Source organism: Lycorma delicatula, chromosome 3, assembly GCF_047948215.1.
Source record: "Lycorma delicatula isolate Av1 chromosome 3, ASM4794821v1, whole genome shotgun sequence".
Classification (NCBI taxonomy): Eukaryota; Metazoa; Arthropoda; class Insecta; order Hemiptera; family Fulgoridae; genus Lycorma; species Lycorma delicatula.
In genome coordinates, this window is record NC_134457.1 from 9,751,901 (window position 1) to 9,770,119 (window position 18,219).

Consider the following 18,219-nt stretch of genomic DNA (forward strand, 5'->3'; position numbering starts at 1 on the left):
ACTTATCAAATCTCCCTTGTATAGTGGTAGTTTGTGTAAATGTTTTGTGTTTATTACCCGTTTAACGGAAAGGAACGGTTGATTACAATGGACCATATCTAAATTTCGTTCAGTTGCCCATCTCCCGCCTGCAGAAGAGGCTGCAGAGTCTCGCGATGGAAGCACGGCAGCTGGTATGGGATACCACGACTAAGGGAAGATCCCTGTACAAGTTTATACGGGATCTGGTATGCCTCGAGTTTGTGATTAAGGACAACGGGTGCCTAAGTGCTCAACAATCATGTTAATTTGAACCAATATATGTTTCGGTTCCACCTGGCAGCTGATGAACTGTGCGTCTGTACGGGAAGGTCCAGTCAAAACACCTGATGTTTGACTGGCCTGTTTTGCGGGGACCAGAGACCGGGCCACCCTGGAGCTTAGAGGTCAAGGGGAAAATTAGCCACTCACCAGCGGCGAGTCAATGTGGCGAAAGCCGCATTATCAGATCGTATAGGAGTTCCTTGATGCGGTTGCTTTTTTCAATCGACATCAGTATTTACCTAAAGGAAAAGACTCCTACCGCATTGCTGTGGGAAGCTAACCTAGAGATATGTGGCTGATCACCAGCCAATTAAGGCTCCAAGCGCTTTAATATGTTGAACAGATACTAGCTGGCATTCAGTGACCTAGGTGTGGCAGCGAATTTCTGTCTAAACGAAGTAAATTTTAATTTATGGATGCCATATATATTTTTAATAGTTGACGGGGTGCACGTACCCATTTTAGTAAGTATATGACAAGTGAGCAGTTGGGACAGGTAAGCGAGTAGTGTATGGCATCGCGCTTAGTCCGCTCACACCGTTAGGTAAGCTCTCGCTGTTTACGGTACTGGTTGCTAAACTGTTTCAAGGCTCAATAGTCGTTTGTGGCAGAGACATTTGGTGCTTTAAGGCGACAGAATGGGGTGGTGCCGGGAGATATGCTAAGCAAACCACTATTCTCCATTTAACAAAGTTATTTTGCTTCAAACATAAATAACTGGGATTTTACCCTAATTTATTGATTTTCACCCCAGATTTCTCAAAAGTTACTGCATATACGGTTCTGGGTATTTTAATCGGTTTTTTCAGGTCAAATACCATTAGAAATCATTAATTTTGCTCCTTAATTATCGTCCTAAAAATTTGAGTACGACTAAATCCGAGCGTAATATTTCATTAGCTGTAACTTGCAAACGAAGCATTTTAAGACATATATTTTTTGAAATTTTTCCATTATTTTCAGGATTACAATAGGTTGTGTTGGGAGAACTTCGCTACACTTTATATACAACAACATTTTATACCATGAATGTTGATGTTCAAGTTAAATTACGAGTAGATACTCAGTCACAAATTGTAACTTAAAAAAATATCCTGTTAAGTCCTGATATTACACTAGATATTTAAGGAAAGGAACAGTCCCGATAGGGACTTATCCTTGTTTGAGATTCAGTAATTTTATGAGAATATTTAGATCACAAATAATGATTTAATTTAATTAATTAAGATTATTTCGGTAATTAATTATTTAAACTGAAAAAATTGGGGTTCAAAGCATCAATTTTTTAATAGTTTAGAATATTTCTTACTTATTGTTATTTAATTTAAACATGATAAATTAATAAAAAATTACCAGAAACAAAAATAAATTAAAATTATATAAAATCGAGTGATTTGATTAAAATGATACTAGAATTTTTTTTCGGATATGCTCGTAATCAACTATATTGATGTATGTGATTTAACACTCGATATATTTCTCTGAGACATTTAAACTAATCTTGAATTAAAAGTTTACGGTTTATGATTATCTTTGAGTAAAAATAAAATATATCTATGCAGATTATTAATATGAAGTTATTAAAATACTGTATTGTATTCATATATATTAAAATTATTTACCGACAAATAACCTAATTCTGTGATGTCTCTCTCGATGCATATGCAAATAAATTTATCGATTGCAGTTATTCATCTCAATTGAATTTTATTTAAATATGTCGGTATTTGCATATTAATATACTGTTAATTAAACGATGAAATCATCCGATAATAAAAATTACGGTTTTATTTTTGAATACGCATGTTATGTTAATAAAATAATTTAAGTCCATCGCCCGTAGTTACGTAACAATTAATTTTTTCAACAATCTTTTATTATATTATATAAAAGTATTCTTTTATAAAAATAAATGAATTTTTGACGAAAATATTTTGTAAATACAATAAACTTTTTTGAACGATTTAGTTTTTAAATTTAAATTGTTTTTCATTACGTTATTGAGAAGCGAATAAAATTACGGAATTATTAATGATCTTAATTAACTATGTAATCACATTATTTGAATCTATTTCTTTTAAGTTTATATATATATTTTTGTCTTGTTCTATTGTTCGTGAACAAGGGACTAGGAATATCAGAATCGATTCTTACGAATTTCTAAGAGCTTAACCTTGATTAAAAGGAGATATTATTTTTATCATTTATGAATGTTTTTGAAGTTTAATTAGCCAAAAATTGAAATGGAAAAATTATAATTTTTTAATATGATCAATGATTAATTTAAATGTCAGGAAAAGATTTTTGAAAGTATATGTTTGGAGTGTCGCTTTATATGGAAGTGAAACTTGGACGATCGGAGTATCTGAGAAGAAAAGATTAGAAGCTTTTGAAATGTGGTCCTATAAGAGAATGTTAAAAATCGGATTGGTGAATAAAGTGACAAATGAAGAGGTATTGCGGCAAATAGATGAAGAAAGTAGCATTTGGAAAAATATAGTTAAAAGAAGAGACAGACTTATAGGCCACATACTAAGGCATCCTGGAATAGTCGCTTTAATATTGGAAGGACAGATAGAAGGAAAAAATTGTGTAGGCAGGCCACGTTTGGAATATCTAAAACAAATTGTTAGAGATGTAGGATGTAGAGGGTATACTGAAATGAAACGACTAGCACTAGATAGGGTATCTTGGAGAGCTGCATCAAACCAGTCAAATGACTGAAGACAAAAAAAAAAATAAAATATGATCCAATTAATTTTTTGGAATTGATTTGTTTTTACTTTACCGTCTAGATTGCGCTATAGCAGAGCTATAGCTCTAGAAGGGAAAGTATTGAAATGGATCCAATTTGGGCATATTTGGTTTTCACCGGTTCTTGACGTTTTGATACCTAACGAAGACAAAAAACAAAAAAAATAAAAGGGATGAAAATTTTCCGGATGGTAATGTTTGGTATGTACGTGTATGTGTTTGGTGTTGGCCTCTAAATCACCTTATATCTCCGGAACTACTGGAACGATTTTGATCAAACTTCGTCAAAATACTTCTATATATGAGGCATTGATGCCATTAAATTTTCAAATTAAAAGATCAAAGGGGGGTGAGGCTGTAAAGCATGATCACCCTCAGTATTTCGAGATTTCGCTTAGGTCAAATTTTTTTTAGGCACATTTGTTAACAATTAAAAAATAATGTTTGTAAAAAATAATTTTGCAAAATCGCATCTCCTTAAAATATGTTGTTGTAGTCAGTCGTCTGATATGTTGCAACATTACAGGTGAACGGTAGAATTTAATAGATGAATATCTAAAGTGTATAAAAAAAATAATTCGATCGCCCGGTCGACTCGGTATCCGATGCGTTAAGCCTCCCGGCTATACTAGTCTACCGACCATACAAGCGAAATCTGTTGTATGTAAGTTGTGAAATTATATTAGTTTACTTTGTGCCCACCGTCGCCGATAGTACCCGGGCGAATTAAATATATGGCATGCGGGCGCGCTTTAGTAGAATCATTGAATTAAAAAAACGAAATAATATTATATTTAAATAAAATGGTAAATATTTTAAATTAAGTCCTACAACTGAATTGCCAGCTTTTTTCCATCTGCATCTTAAAAAAATTAAAATAAATTAAATTGAAGTATTTTTAAAATCGTTAAATCAGTTATTATTAACGTTAAATTGATTAGTATTATTAACAAATTTATTGTTTTTATTTTAAGAAAAACGTGCTATTGTGATACTTATTGTATTGTGATATTTACTTTACGTTTTGGATTTTCTGTAAGATTTTAATTTTTAATTCATAATCTGTAATAATCAAGATATTAAATAAATAAATAATTATTTTTATCCCATAATTAAATCTCATTATATTTACAGAATAAATACTACGGTAAATATTTGTCAGAATATTGACCGGGTTTGCCGTATATTCCTAGAAATTTTTTTTTTAATCGATTCAGTGTTTTAATTTTTTTGTTTTGAATAGACACCAGCACCATAAATAGTTTCAGTTAGCGGGAGATCTTTCTTTCTCCTAGTACTTATTCATTTTTCGTGAGTATTCTCCCCTTTGCTGAGTCCATTCAGTTCTTCTACTTTTTACGTGGGATTCTTCACATGTTTTTAGTGTTTGTCTGAACGTACGTCAATCTGTGTTTTCGTGTTTATATCGTTGCTTCTTTAAGATATTTGAAGAAAGGTGATTTAAGTCTTTCTGTTGTTTCCTTGGTCAAAGATTTACTTCGTTTCCCTGCGTTCTGATAGCGTCCGTAAACGAAGTAAGTCTGCGTTTCTGGATCTTAGAATTTTTTTCTATCTTTTCAAGTTTGTTAATTTCTCCTTGGTCTAAGATTATGGATTCAGCCTTTATTGAAGATTCCGGTTTTGTCAATATTGTGTAAAGATTCAGTTTCTCTATTTTTGATATTTGTTTTTTGTAAAATTGTGTATTTACAGTTTATTGATTTATCGAGTATATAAGAACTTGTCTTCTCCAGGTACAGCAAACTATTTAAAACTGTATTTTACTTTTAAGTCATATATTTTTATATTAAAAATAAGTTATAAGTTTCTTTAAAACTGTGATACAAATTTATACGTCTTAGACTATTTCCTGTTATCAATGTCTCTATTTACGTGCAGTTCAGATTTTTTTGTAATATTAGTAACTTTTAAATTTATTTAAAAGTATTAAAATTTTAATACAAGAAGAAATAAATTTTTTTTTAATGATCAAAATAAAATAAATAATAAAAATATTTTTAAAGATAGAAAATGAAGATATTTAAAGTAAGCTTTTCAAAAACAAAAAATTAAATTATAAGTTTAATGAAAATCATAGTTTTCATTTTACCTCAATTAATAGGCAGATATTTATATATATAATATTATTCAATATTTAATGATTCTTAAACCGATTAAGCTTATCATATAAACAGTTTTACCTAGGGAAACGTAATGGTAAATATATGTGTGAGAAAAAGAGATATTGTAAAATTTCTATTCAGGTGGCACCGAATCTTTTTTTTTGAACTTATTAATAATAATAGAGATGGAGGTAGATAATATGTCGAGTGGAGAGACTGGAATATCGATCGACTACACGATCGACCTTTCCGAGCTCGTAAGAGAAATGTCATGTCCGTGTAAAACTTTAACTCATGAATTCTATCTATACTAATATTCTGTGTCTTAATAGTCGATTATTTTATGAAGGATTAGTTCGATCTGTAATTTGTTGAAGGACATTTATCGGGTAACTAATGATACCTTATTATGTAAGTATTGTAATATCTGTTATTTAAAAAAAGTTTTTCTACAAACAATTTTTTCCGTATCGTCCAGCAATATTTTATCGGACAGTTTACAAGGTCATCGGTCTGAATTTATGTAAAATACAACGATAGGTTATTCTTAGGTTTAAGAGCGAAAATTAACCCTAATTAAGCATTATAAAATAAAATTTCATTTAACAGAAAAATAATCCTGTATATTAAACGATATAACATGTCTAATCGTGAATTATTACAAAAAAAATGTTTTTTAATTGATAACCGTAAAAAAAATTGAAATAATTTTCGGTAACTGCGACATTCTTAAATCGGTAAAGCACAACTCGGAAACGTGGAAGTCCTAGTGACGTAATATCGCATAGAGGCGGGAGACTAATATTCCGTGATTTCTCATTAACTATATTTCTTCCCGTGGCGTTGTACAAACCCTGACATGTGATGCGACTTCTGTCTTTTTAGTTTAAAGTACGTTACCGACGATGATCTGTCGTTCAGATTTATAGATATTATAAGTACAGTATTTTAAAGCGATTGTAGAAACTTAATTCAGAAGTATTAATATTTCGTCGATTAATTTAAACTAATCTTACATAGTTTTCTTCGTTTACGTTTACTGTTTGCGTTTTTGGCTGTAGAACATATTATATAGCTGTAAATATAATTCAAATTCCGGGTTTGCTAGTAATTTTACATTGAATGAAATAATAATAATAGTGTCAATAGAAACGACCGAAGACAGCGCAGCCAAAAATCTACCTTCAGAATCATCAATTTTGGACATGGACTAGTTCATTACAACGAAATGAAGACAAAAAACAAAATGAGAACTAATAATTATAGAATTATAAAAATATAATCTCTATATTATAAAAATTTATTTTTGTGAGCAATAAATTAATTTTTTTTTCATTCACTAAAAACTGATTCCGAGTCTCATACAAAATATTGCATGCAGGTATTTTAAACCCTAACAGTACCAATAATCTGATTTCGTAATACATAATGTGATTTAATTGCGCGCAAACGCGCACACACACACACACACACACACACACACACACACACACACACACACACACACACACACACACACACACACACACACACACACACATATATACACACACACACACACACACACACACACACAGAGAGAGAGAGAGAGTGATGCAGGTAAACGGGAGATTTTAAAAATTAAATAATTTTATGAAAAAATTATATGAAAAACATAAATATAGAAAAAAGCCATTTTTGTAAAATGGCTTTATGTAAAAAAGCCATGTATACGTAAAAAAAAAATTTGTGTTTTGAAGATGACATCTTGCAAGTGAGCTCGTCTCTGCGTAAATATTCGTGCAGTCTCGTAACGAAAATTTTCAGTTTTGAATATTTCAACAGAAATTTCAGCAATCGCATTTTAGATCTTGGTCTTTTGTCACAGCAGGTCGACTACTACCCACTTTTAATAAATAAGAAAAGCATCAAACCAGTATTTGACGAAAAAAATTCGGTAAAACTAATCCAATTCATTCGCTTTTTATTATTAATCTGTCGGCCGTTTTATTTTTAAAGCATTTATCTCTTAAAATATATTGTTTTTTTTTTTTTTTTTATTAAATAATTTAATTCCTTTGGTCCTATGAAGGTAGGCAAAGTTATTTCTGGGCGCATAAAAGAAATAGACGTCCAAAGTTTTCATTTGTGGAAGGTCACCTGACCTTCCATAATTCCTTTCCTGCGTGTAACAGGCCATCGGACTAATCGTCCGATGGCCTGTTACACGCATGGTATTTTTCCTGTCGGGAGAAGTATGCAGGTTGTTAGGTGTGCTTTTCGAGATAGGTTGGCCAGATTTGGTGTGAACAATTCAGGCTTGCGTCTGGAGTGTAGGGTCATTGATGATGTTTACCGTATCTTATATTTCTGTCCCAGATTCGAAGCTAGGTTTCAATTAATCACACATCTCAGAAATAGTCGACCTGAGACTTTAAAAGACTTCTTTTACATTCAAAAGAAGTGTGGAGAATGTGAAAGATGGTTGTTGCTAATGTAATATCAGCCGATAAGATAAATAATCTCATAACACTTCTTATCGTGATAATACAAAAGTAATAGAAATTACCTCTTAAAATTAAATCTACAGGAATATTTTCGGTCTGAATCGTATTTCTATAACTAGGGTTACGATTAATTAAACTGCAATACAATAACTAGATTCATTTATTTAACATGTGTTAAGCTGAAAACAGGCCGTTATGTTATAAAAGAAACCTTTGTTATATTTGGGTTGACCTAAAAATAAATATTTTATAACAAATAACATTATTTTCGGGTTATAATTTTATCGGCCTTTCCTTTTATTTATTAGTAATTTTAAGGTTTTTATAAATGTTAAAGTAATCTTTTATTTATTATTCAAAGGTCAAACTGTGATCATTATACTTGATATCTGTTCATTAATAATGAAGTAATGACGTTATATCGTTGCTTTTGTCTGTTAAGAGTACGACTCTTGGTACAAGCAATATTGTTTTACTAAAAGTGTATGTACTTTATACGATATACTCAAATGTTTTAAGATATTAAATTTAATGTACGTATTACATTAATTTTGTTTTTTTCTTTTAGTACATTTTTATAGTTTGTGTATATTTATTTATAATTTGAAATATTTATCGCAGTTAAAATAATAGACCGCATTAGAAATATTATTAATAAATCACGCGATTGATCATATTTCATATAGAAGAAAACGTTTGACCTATATAAACTAGTGTTACTTCACAAGGCCACTTATCTGTCAGTTTAGCGGAAAGAGCATATGGTGTTTTCCCAGACTAGAAAATAAATATTAGTTTACAATCCATAAATAGGAAAAGATTGTTGTATCTTCTAATAAATCAATTGAGCTAATTTTTTATTTTCAAGTTTATAAAAATACGTATATATTAGTTATTGTAAATGATCGTGAAATATTTTTTATCTACACTTCGATTAATCTTGCTCCATACATTTTAATATCTCAATTGATGATTTCCAATTCCGATATTTAATCTGATTTCGTACCTAATATGTGCATATATATATATATATATATATATATATATATACACAGGGTGTCCCATATAAAACGCAACCCATCAATCACTCATCCATGAAATTTCAAAATTCAAGCTTACTCCCTTACTCGTTACTGAAATGGACTCGTCCAGCATTTGAACATCGCGGCGACGCATTAGAACACTACCGATAGTAACAACAATGCAATTATAACGTTCAATGTATTGCTAGAGACAAGATGGTGTTTTCGCTAGATGAACGTGTTTTCATTGTCGAGTCGTACTTCAGTACGAAATCAGCGGTTGCAGTGCAAGAATTGTTTCACCATAAGTACCCAGATAAACCGGCTCCTAACAAAACATCTGTATTAAGGTTAGACGCAAAATTTAGAGACACCGGTTCTGTTAATAACAAGGAACATAAAAGATCTGCGTCAGTGTTGAATACAGATACAGTCACTGAAATCAAAGACCGATTACTCGCTTCGCCAAATAAATCAATCAGACGTTTGTCTGCTGAAATTACTTTCTCTAAATCGACTGTTCATCGGGCGACCAAACAATTACAATTACGACCTTATCGCATTCAAACGGTTCATCGACTTCTTGAGCCCGACAAAGAAAAACGGCTACAATATTGTCAACGTTTCCGTCGATTTCTGCGTGAGGGAATTAATGTTATGGATTCGTTATTTTTCACAGATGAAGCACTGTTTCATTTAGATGGCTACATAAACAGCCAAAACAGTAGAATTTGGAGCGCTGAAAATCCCCACGTTTATCACAAAAAACAATTACACCCGTAGAAGTTGGGCGTGTGGTGCGCGGTATCGCGGAAGAAAATAATCGGTCCTATTTTTTTCGAGTACACCATTAATGCAGAACGATATCAGGATATTTTATTTCGGTTCATCGCCTCTTGGAAGAGGTAGACAGACACTGCCGGCTACAACATGACGGTGCGACATCGCACTACGCTGGTTCAACTTCTGATTTCGTTGAGGAATTCTTTGGTCATCGTGTTATCAGTCGAGGCTTGTGGCCACCAAGATCTCCAGATTTGATTGCGGCGAATTTTTTTCTACGGTGTTACCTTAAAGAAAAAGCCTACAGCAACAAACCACGAACACTTGAACGATTGAAAGTCAATATTGAACAAGCTGTATTAAATATCCAGCCACAAACTTTGAAAAAAATTGCAAGAAACGCTGTAAAAAGAATTGAAGCTTGTATTCAAGAAGACGGCGGTCACTTCCAACATTTACTCTAAATGTAAAGTAATGGATGGTAATAATAAAAATTACATTTACATTTACACATGCCTTTTTTTTATTTCAATACCTACCAATATAAGGTGGGGTTGCGTTTTATATTGGACACCCTGTATATATATGATTTTTATTCCATTGTTATTTTCCCGAATAGATAGCACTATAGCAAAGTAATACCTCTAAATGGCAAAGTATTGGGCGTTGTGGTTTTCACCAGATTTTGACACCTAAGGAACCCAGAATACCAAAAACCTGAATGGAAATTTTCCGGATGTTAATGTTCGTATATACGTGTGTGTGCGTGTTCGTCTCTAAAGAGGGGACCGTACTCCATAGAGTATAAGAAAACGGCCTCATGCCGTATTAAACGAACCACCGTGAAGAGGCGGTACGAGAGTCAAAAAATGACAAACCAGGCTTACGAGCCTCTATATTGCGTAACCTATAAATGGAAACCGCATAAAAATTCTGGCTGCGAAAGTGACCGTTTTCGCAATTAAATTTTGTTAAAACTATAAAAAGCTAGACATCAACCCGCACCATCCCACGAAGAGACCACAGTTTAATTTAGTCAGCATATGCGACTCCCTCCGGAGAACGGGGCGCATTTCTCCCTCTAAATAACTAGAGCTCCGGTAGGCGCACTCCTGCTAGCCCATTGGTGCTGGTACCGAAAGTACTTCAGCGGATGGAATGAAGGGGAATCACGCCGGGATTACTAGGCTCAAAAGCTTAATCTATCACGGTCAGAACCAGTAAATAAACTACACCATGGTCCATACGGATAGGAACGCAAATTACCAAATAGGTCCATAAATAAAACTTAAAATTTATAACCGCCACTAAATAACCGATGAAATCCGCCCGGTAATAGAAAGATACAGCAGCAAGGGACATTGTCCAGGCTCTGCGATCTGTAGGGATAAATACTGAAACTCCCGCCATTCTTGCGTTCCGTTCCGCCTATAAATCACCTTATATCTATCTACTAGACCGATTTTGACCAAACTTGCTGAGATTACTTCTATGTAAGAGGCATTGATACCATTAAATTTTCAACTTTAAAGGTCAAGGGAATAAAGCTATAGAGCGAGGTCACCCTCAATATCTCGAGATTTCATCTAATTAAGGTCATATTTTTCTTAGGTACATTTATTAACAATTAAAGAGTAACAATATTTTATAAAAAAGATATTTTTGCAAAATCGCACACCACTCCAAAAAAGTCTGTTGTCGTTTGCTATGTTGTGATGTCACAGGTGAGCGGTAGAATTAAATAAATGAATAATATTTAAAATGTAAAAAAGTAAGTCGGTCTGGCTGGGTCTCGATGTCGATGAAGTTGACTCGGTGTCGTATGCGTTAAGCCTTGCTTGCGGCTACACCAGCTGCCGACCGTAAAAGCGGAATTTGTTCTATGTACTCGTAAGTTGTGAAATGACATTAGTTATTGCCGACCGTCGTTGCTAATACCGCCACAATCCCGCGAATTAAATACGGTATGCGCACGCGCTTTGGCTAGAATCATTGAATTAAATGAACAAAAATATCTCTAAATAAAATGATAAATATTTTATATTAATTGTATGCGTATGTGTGTGTGTAAGCCGTACATAAGAAACAACCCACAGCTGTAGGAATTTCTTGGAACGGTCTTTTAGCCGCTTGACTAGAAATTCCTACATCCCAACCTCGTAGGGGAAGCCATCCGCCTTGACCCTTCCGGTTACCACACCACCCCTCCGTTCCTTGTTCTGATGGGCTTTAACGGGAGTCGTCTTTTGCCCTCTAACTTTTTACATCTCATAATAATAAGCCAGGCCTCGTTGAGATGCCACCGATGTAAATGCCTCGGTAGACATTTACATCGGTGATTTTCAAACTCAGCTTTTGCCTTCGGTGTAGGATTCGTTTGGACCTGGACATCTTGAATGTCCTACATCTTTGCCCTCTAACTAGCTAACCGAGTTCGCGGAAGTACGAATCCCGCGCCAACTTCTACCTTTTATTTGAGCCAATTTCTAGTAAATGTCTCGAAATACGAGGCAATTTAAATTTAATTTAATTTTGGAATTCTTCTTAACTGCAGTAATAAGTGCTCATCGAGAGATTTTCAACGATATGTCATAAGTGATAATTATTTTCATTGGTTCCACAGTTATAGCCAAATAACATTCTAATTAATGAAATATTTGAGTCTTAAATGGGAACACACATCGGTTCGAATCTTAATTTTAATTAAATTAATTTTTTTTTTTTTTTTAAATTTTAAATATATAAATTTGTTAATAATTATTAACCTGTGATTGTAAAAAAAGTTTTCTATTCATTAATAACAATAAAAAAAAAAATTGAAATGATATCAGAAGTTATTAATGAAATAATATTTGTTATACTTTTCATGTAAAAAAATGTGTTTATATAATTTAATAGACGTACAAGGAAATAATGTGATATCCATATCAGATTTTTTAAATTAAATTTATATTTTATGGTGGAAAGCAATGAAAATAGAAATCATTATTTAAATATTTAACTAAATTATTTTTTATTCGTAAATTTGATTTTAATCCTAGTGTTATGTCAACAACGCACATCTGATACGGTAGCTTTCATCGGCTTAGTGTTGTGTGGTATTCTATGAATATTAAAGTCAATGGGTATCTTGCTGGTAACCGGTCGAAGCCTACAGTAATACTGAATATAATTACATTTCTGCGGTTTCTTTTATAAAGTAGGAAATCTGTATTCTTATTTTAAAAATAATATAAATTTAAAATCAGTTTCTTCAATTGATGTGCATGTCTTGAACTATATAACTCCAGTATTTATCATAATTAATTTTTTTGCGATTTTTAACGCAAAATTGATATGTATATATATATATGTGTGTGTGTGTGTGTGTGTGTGTGTGTGTGTGTGTGTGTGTGTGTGTGTGTGTGTGTGTGTGTGTGTATAAAGAAGTAAGGTATGTAAAGCGGTTAAGGTTTAAAATTAAAATTTTATATTTAAAATTATTGACAAATGTTATTTAACGGACACACAAAACATTAATTTGTAAAAGTACAAAAATAAAATCTGTATATTTGTTTACAGATCCTAATATTAAAAAAGTCTCCATCTGATTCCCGTAAGAATGTTTGAACTGTTCCTTTCAGTTCTTCTTCTTTGTCCTTCGCATTTCCTAACTTTTCATATAAGAGTCGGTGAGGTTGGAAAAAACGGAGGTTAATCGATACGTATGATTTTCCACCGGTAAAATTTCAAAAGAACCCACCGGGTTGGTCTAGTGGTGAACGCGTCTTCCCAAATCAGCTGATTCGGAAGTCGAGAGTTCCAGCGTTCAAGTCCTAGTAAAGCCAGTTATTTTTACACGGATTTGAATACTAGATCGTGGATACCGGTGTTCTTTGGTGGTTGGGTTTCAATTAACCACACATCTCAGGTATGGTCGAACTGAGAATGTACAAGAACTACACTTCATTCACAGTCATACATATCATCCTCATTCATCCTCTGAAGTATTATCTAAACGGTAGTTACCGGAGGCTAAACAGGAAAAAGAAAAAAATTTCAAAAGAAAGGTAACGTTCAGAATTATTGAATTTATTTTTCTTTCTTTTTTTGTTTGTGGCACAGACATTCGGTCTTATGCTTTAGGGCGACCGAATGGGGTATTGGCGTGAGAAATGCCATGCAAACCAATCTTGAATATCATACATCGTTGCCTTCTGAAATAGCTAACCGAGGTCGCGGAAGCACGAACGCGGTCTACGAACGACCCGCGTCTAGTTGTACTTATAACTGAGCCGCTTTCTCCGCCAAAGAACACCGGTATCTACGAACTGGTATTCAAATCCATTTATTAAAAATGCCTTTACTAGGATTTGAACTTTAGAACTCTCGACTTCGAAAACAACTGATTTACGATGACGAGCTCACCACTAGACCAACCCGGAGGGTTAAGTAAATTTGTGTCTGAAAGTATTTAAATTCCTTGAATCTTATAGCTTTTGAATCGGTTACATAGAAAAATCGTATAATGTACGATCGATTAATCATTCATCCTAACCCATATATCATAATTTTTTTATGACAACACTTCGTGAGATATACGCACAACAAAATGGTGTAAACAATAACTACAGAGTGTTTTTTAGTCCTGTTACCCAATTTTAAATGTCATTTAAGAAAGGGAAATTTAGGTGAAATTAAAAAAATGTATTTGTTACGTACAAAAGAAATTTAATAAAAAGCTATTACTTACATAATTGTTGAAGAATATGCTGAAAGTGGCCACCCCTTGCGATTATACACGCACGGACTCTTTTCAGCATATTATCAGAAACCTTTTTAAAGAGTTGCATTGGAAATATTCGTGATTAAGTCTGTAATATTGACTTTAAGATCATCAATAGTGTGAGGATTGTTTTTGAAGAGATCGGACTTAATATAGTCTTACAAAAAGTAGTCAGGAGATGTGAGGTTTGGGGACCTTGGAGGCCATAAGCCCTTGCTTATTATTCGATCATCAAAGAACTCTTGCAGAAAATCCACGGTTTCTAGAGACGTGTGGGCATATAACGCCTTTTTGCTGAAACCAGCAATACCGTTCTTGAGGTTCCAGGAGGGACACAAATTGACGCACAATATTCCTGTATACTTCACCATTTACTGTCTGTTCGAAGAATATGGGTCCGACTATACGATGACGAGATTTCGCACACCACACACCAATTTTTTCAGGATGCAAAGATTTGTCTTGTAAAGCGTTAGGATTATCAACCGCCCAAATTCGACAGTTTTGACTGTTCACACAACCGTCGAGATTGATCCAAGCTTCATTACTAAAGAACACCGTGTTTAAAAATTCGATTCCGTTATCGTTTACAAGAGACCTATACCAACGGCAATATTGCAATCGCTTGTTTAAATCTGAATGCTGAAGCTCTTGGATTAATCGTACGCGATACCGATACAATTTCAATTTTTTAGCAGCTTTCTGAACACTCTAATATGACTAACCAACTTGCGTGGAAAGTTTTCTTAAACTTATCCGTGGGGAATTGAGCAATCTTTTTTTCACATTCTCTAAAACGTCGTCATATGTCAAGCGAGTTGGTCTACCGTTACGTTTTCTGTTGCAAACACTACCTGTCTCTCAAAATCGATTTGCTAGCCTAGAAATTGACATTTTTTCCTGCGGAGGAACACCAATTTAATTTAAATTGATTCGTTTAAACTCGTGTACGATTTCGTAGCAAAATATTGTTCAAGAATGAAAAATCGTTGTTCTACGGTAAAAGACATTCTGTTCCTAACACGACCGGAAACGGCACAAAAGTTTACACAGCTCAAGGAGAATCAACTGACACTGCCGTATCTATACCGGTTGAGTAGCGCTACCAACTTCGTGTCACAAAACAAAATTTCCCTTTCTTAGAAAAAAATTACCAGACATTAACAATTGGGTAACAGGACTAAAAGATCACCTTGTACAATATGTGAATAGATTTTTAATTCAGTTTTGTAGTCAATGTACTGTGTTGAAGCAGCAAGATTGTACAGTATTTAGACGAAATAGTATATCTGTGTATAGTTAAAATGTTAAAATCGGTTTAATTTAATTTATATTAAAGTAGTATAACGTAACCCGAAGCCTATATTGCAGATATTTTCATTATGTATATTTAACCCTATTTTATATATAAATTATACATAGCTATTTGCTGGTATAGCAATTTTTTAAATATGATTTGAAACTAGTACATTTAATGTGTTGTCGGAATAGTGAAAATGATATTCTAAAAATTAAATATCTATGACAGTCTAAAAGGCATATCATTAAATAAAAATAATTTTGAATGGAATTTAATGTTTTAATAAGCTATTGAAAAAAAAGAATAAAACAAGAATCTTCTAATTAATTAGAACTTATATCAGTCACTAATTGATCGATAATCTTATATTAAAAAAAATAATAGGTTTTTTTAGTTTTTGGAATGAGTGCGTGACTTTTAATTGTATGGTGGGTGGTAGGCGAGTCGCTGTGTTCTTTTACTATTATTTACTTCCGGCGTATCAATCGTTCTATTTCATTCAAGCCACGCCTATCCCATCAAATTACTTTTGTATGTTTTACAAAAACAAAACATACATATAGTAGAAATACCTTTTCTATTTTTTTGTCATTTTATTACAAATTTAGAAATAAAAATTCCATTAATTAAACAAATCTTTGATTTCCTTAATAATTTAATAATTTTAATTTTTTTTAGTCTAGATAACGCTGTATATCAGAGCTATGGGTCTAGAAGGAAAAGTATTCGATCCAATTTGGCCATGTATTTCACCGAATTTTGACGTTTTGACAACTTTTCTTTCTTTCTTTTTCCTGTTTAGCCTCCGGAAATTCCCGTTCAGGGATTACTTCAGAAGATGATATGTATGAGTGTAAATGAAGTGTAGTCTTGTACAGTCTCAGTTCGACTATTCCTGAAATGTATGGTTAATTGAAAGCCAATCGCCAAAGAACACCGGTAGCCACGATCTAGTATTCAAATCCGTGTGAAAATAACTGACTTTACTAGGACTTGAACGCTGGAACTCTCGACTTTCAAATCAGCTGATTTGGGAAGAGGCGTTCATCACTAGACCAACCCGGTGGGTATGATGTTTTGACACCTAAGGAACCCAAAAAAACCGGGATGAAAATTTTCCGGGTGTTAATGTACATCTGTTCATGTGTTGGCCTCTAAATCACCCTATATTTCCAGAACTACTGGACTGATTTTGACCAAACTTATATGATTTTGACCTAATTTCTATATCTGGGGCGCTGGTGCCAATCAACTGTCAACTTAAAAGATCAACGGGACGAGGCTGTAGAATAAGGTCAGTCTCAGTATCTACAGATTTCGCCTAATTAAGGTCAGATTTTTATTTTACACATTTATTAATAATTAAAAAATTAAAATATTCGCAAAAAACGTTTTTTTTTGCAAAATTGCATCCGAACCCTCAAAAAATGCAGTTGTAGTCGTCTGACATGTTGTGACGTCATAGGTGACGGGTACAATTAAATAAATTAATAATATTTAAAATAATAAATAAAACTAACTCTTTCTGGCTGGGTCTCGAACTTGTTCACACGGTTGAGTCGGTACCTGGTGCGATCAGCCTCGAGACTACACCGGCTGCCGACCGTACAAGTAAAATTTGTTCTTTGTAAACTGTGAAATTACGTTAGTTTATTTTGTGCTGACCGTCGCCCCTAGTACCGTCACAACGGTGCGAATTAAATACGGTATTCGTGCGCGCTTTAGTTAGAATCATTGAATTAAATATTATATTTAAATAAAATGTTAAATATTTCATTTTTCAGAAGCATTTATTAATTTTTTATACTTTTTTCTCTGAAGTACTTTTGTACTGAAAAAATTTACATCGGTTAATGTAAATCTTGTATGTTTCATTTTCATTCGGTTTGTTTATAATGTAATTATAAACTTCAGGACTTCTAATGGAGGTTTCTGTATTACTTAATTGAGTAATGGACGTTTCTGTTCTACATCTTAGCCACTTAAGAGTTTATGACTACACACGCTGTGATCTAATTAGTACTGTAGGTCGCAGTATAATTATTACCTGATTTATTTCTCGCATTTCAATATTACTACTTAGTTATGTTCGGTTATTTAGTTTTTATTAACTATACTTTTTAAACATTAATTATTCTGTACCGAGTTTCCGAGAGGTATTGGCCAAACGAAAGAACTGGTATTAAGGACAGCAAAGTAAACAAAAGTTTTCATGTGGACAAATGCCCTATCTTGCCTAACTTTCCTTCCTTCTTTCTTTTTCTCCCATAAAAATGTATATCTTAAGAACGGATTCAGATATTTTAATATTTTAATATATGTGTACACAATATATTCTGCAAGATAAATATGTTTGAAAATATTTTAAACATATTTATCTGTTTTGTAATTTTTAATATAAAATTACAAAATGCCGGGGTTTTAATTTTTGAAACGTAGCTTCTTAACCCAGGTTTCGAAATTGGGAGTTAATCGAGAAAAAACGAGTGTCACGAAAAAGAGTCACGTTCCAGTTGATCCCCGCTGTCCCTACACGCGGGTTTGGTAAACGAGCTCTCTTTTTCTCACTACCCCTCTCCCTCTAACAATTTCATTATTAGTTCATATTTCTTATTAATAAAAAAATTAATAATTTGAATATATTACGTGTACGATAATTTATTACGTGTACATGGACCACTGA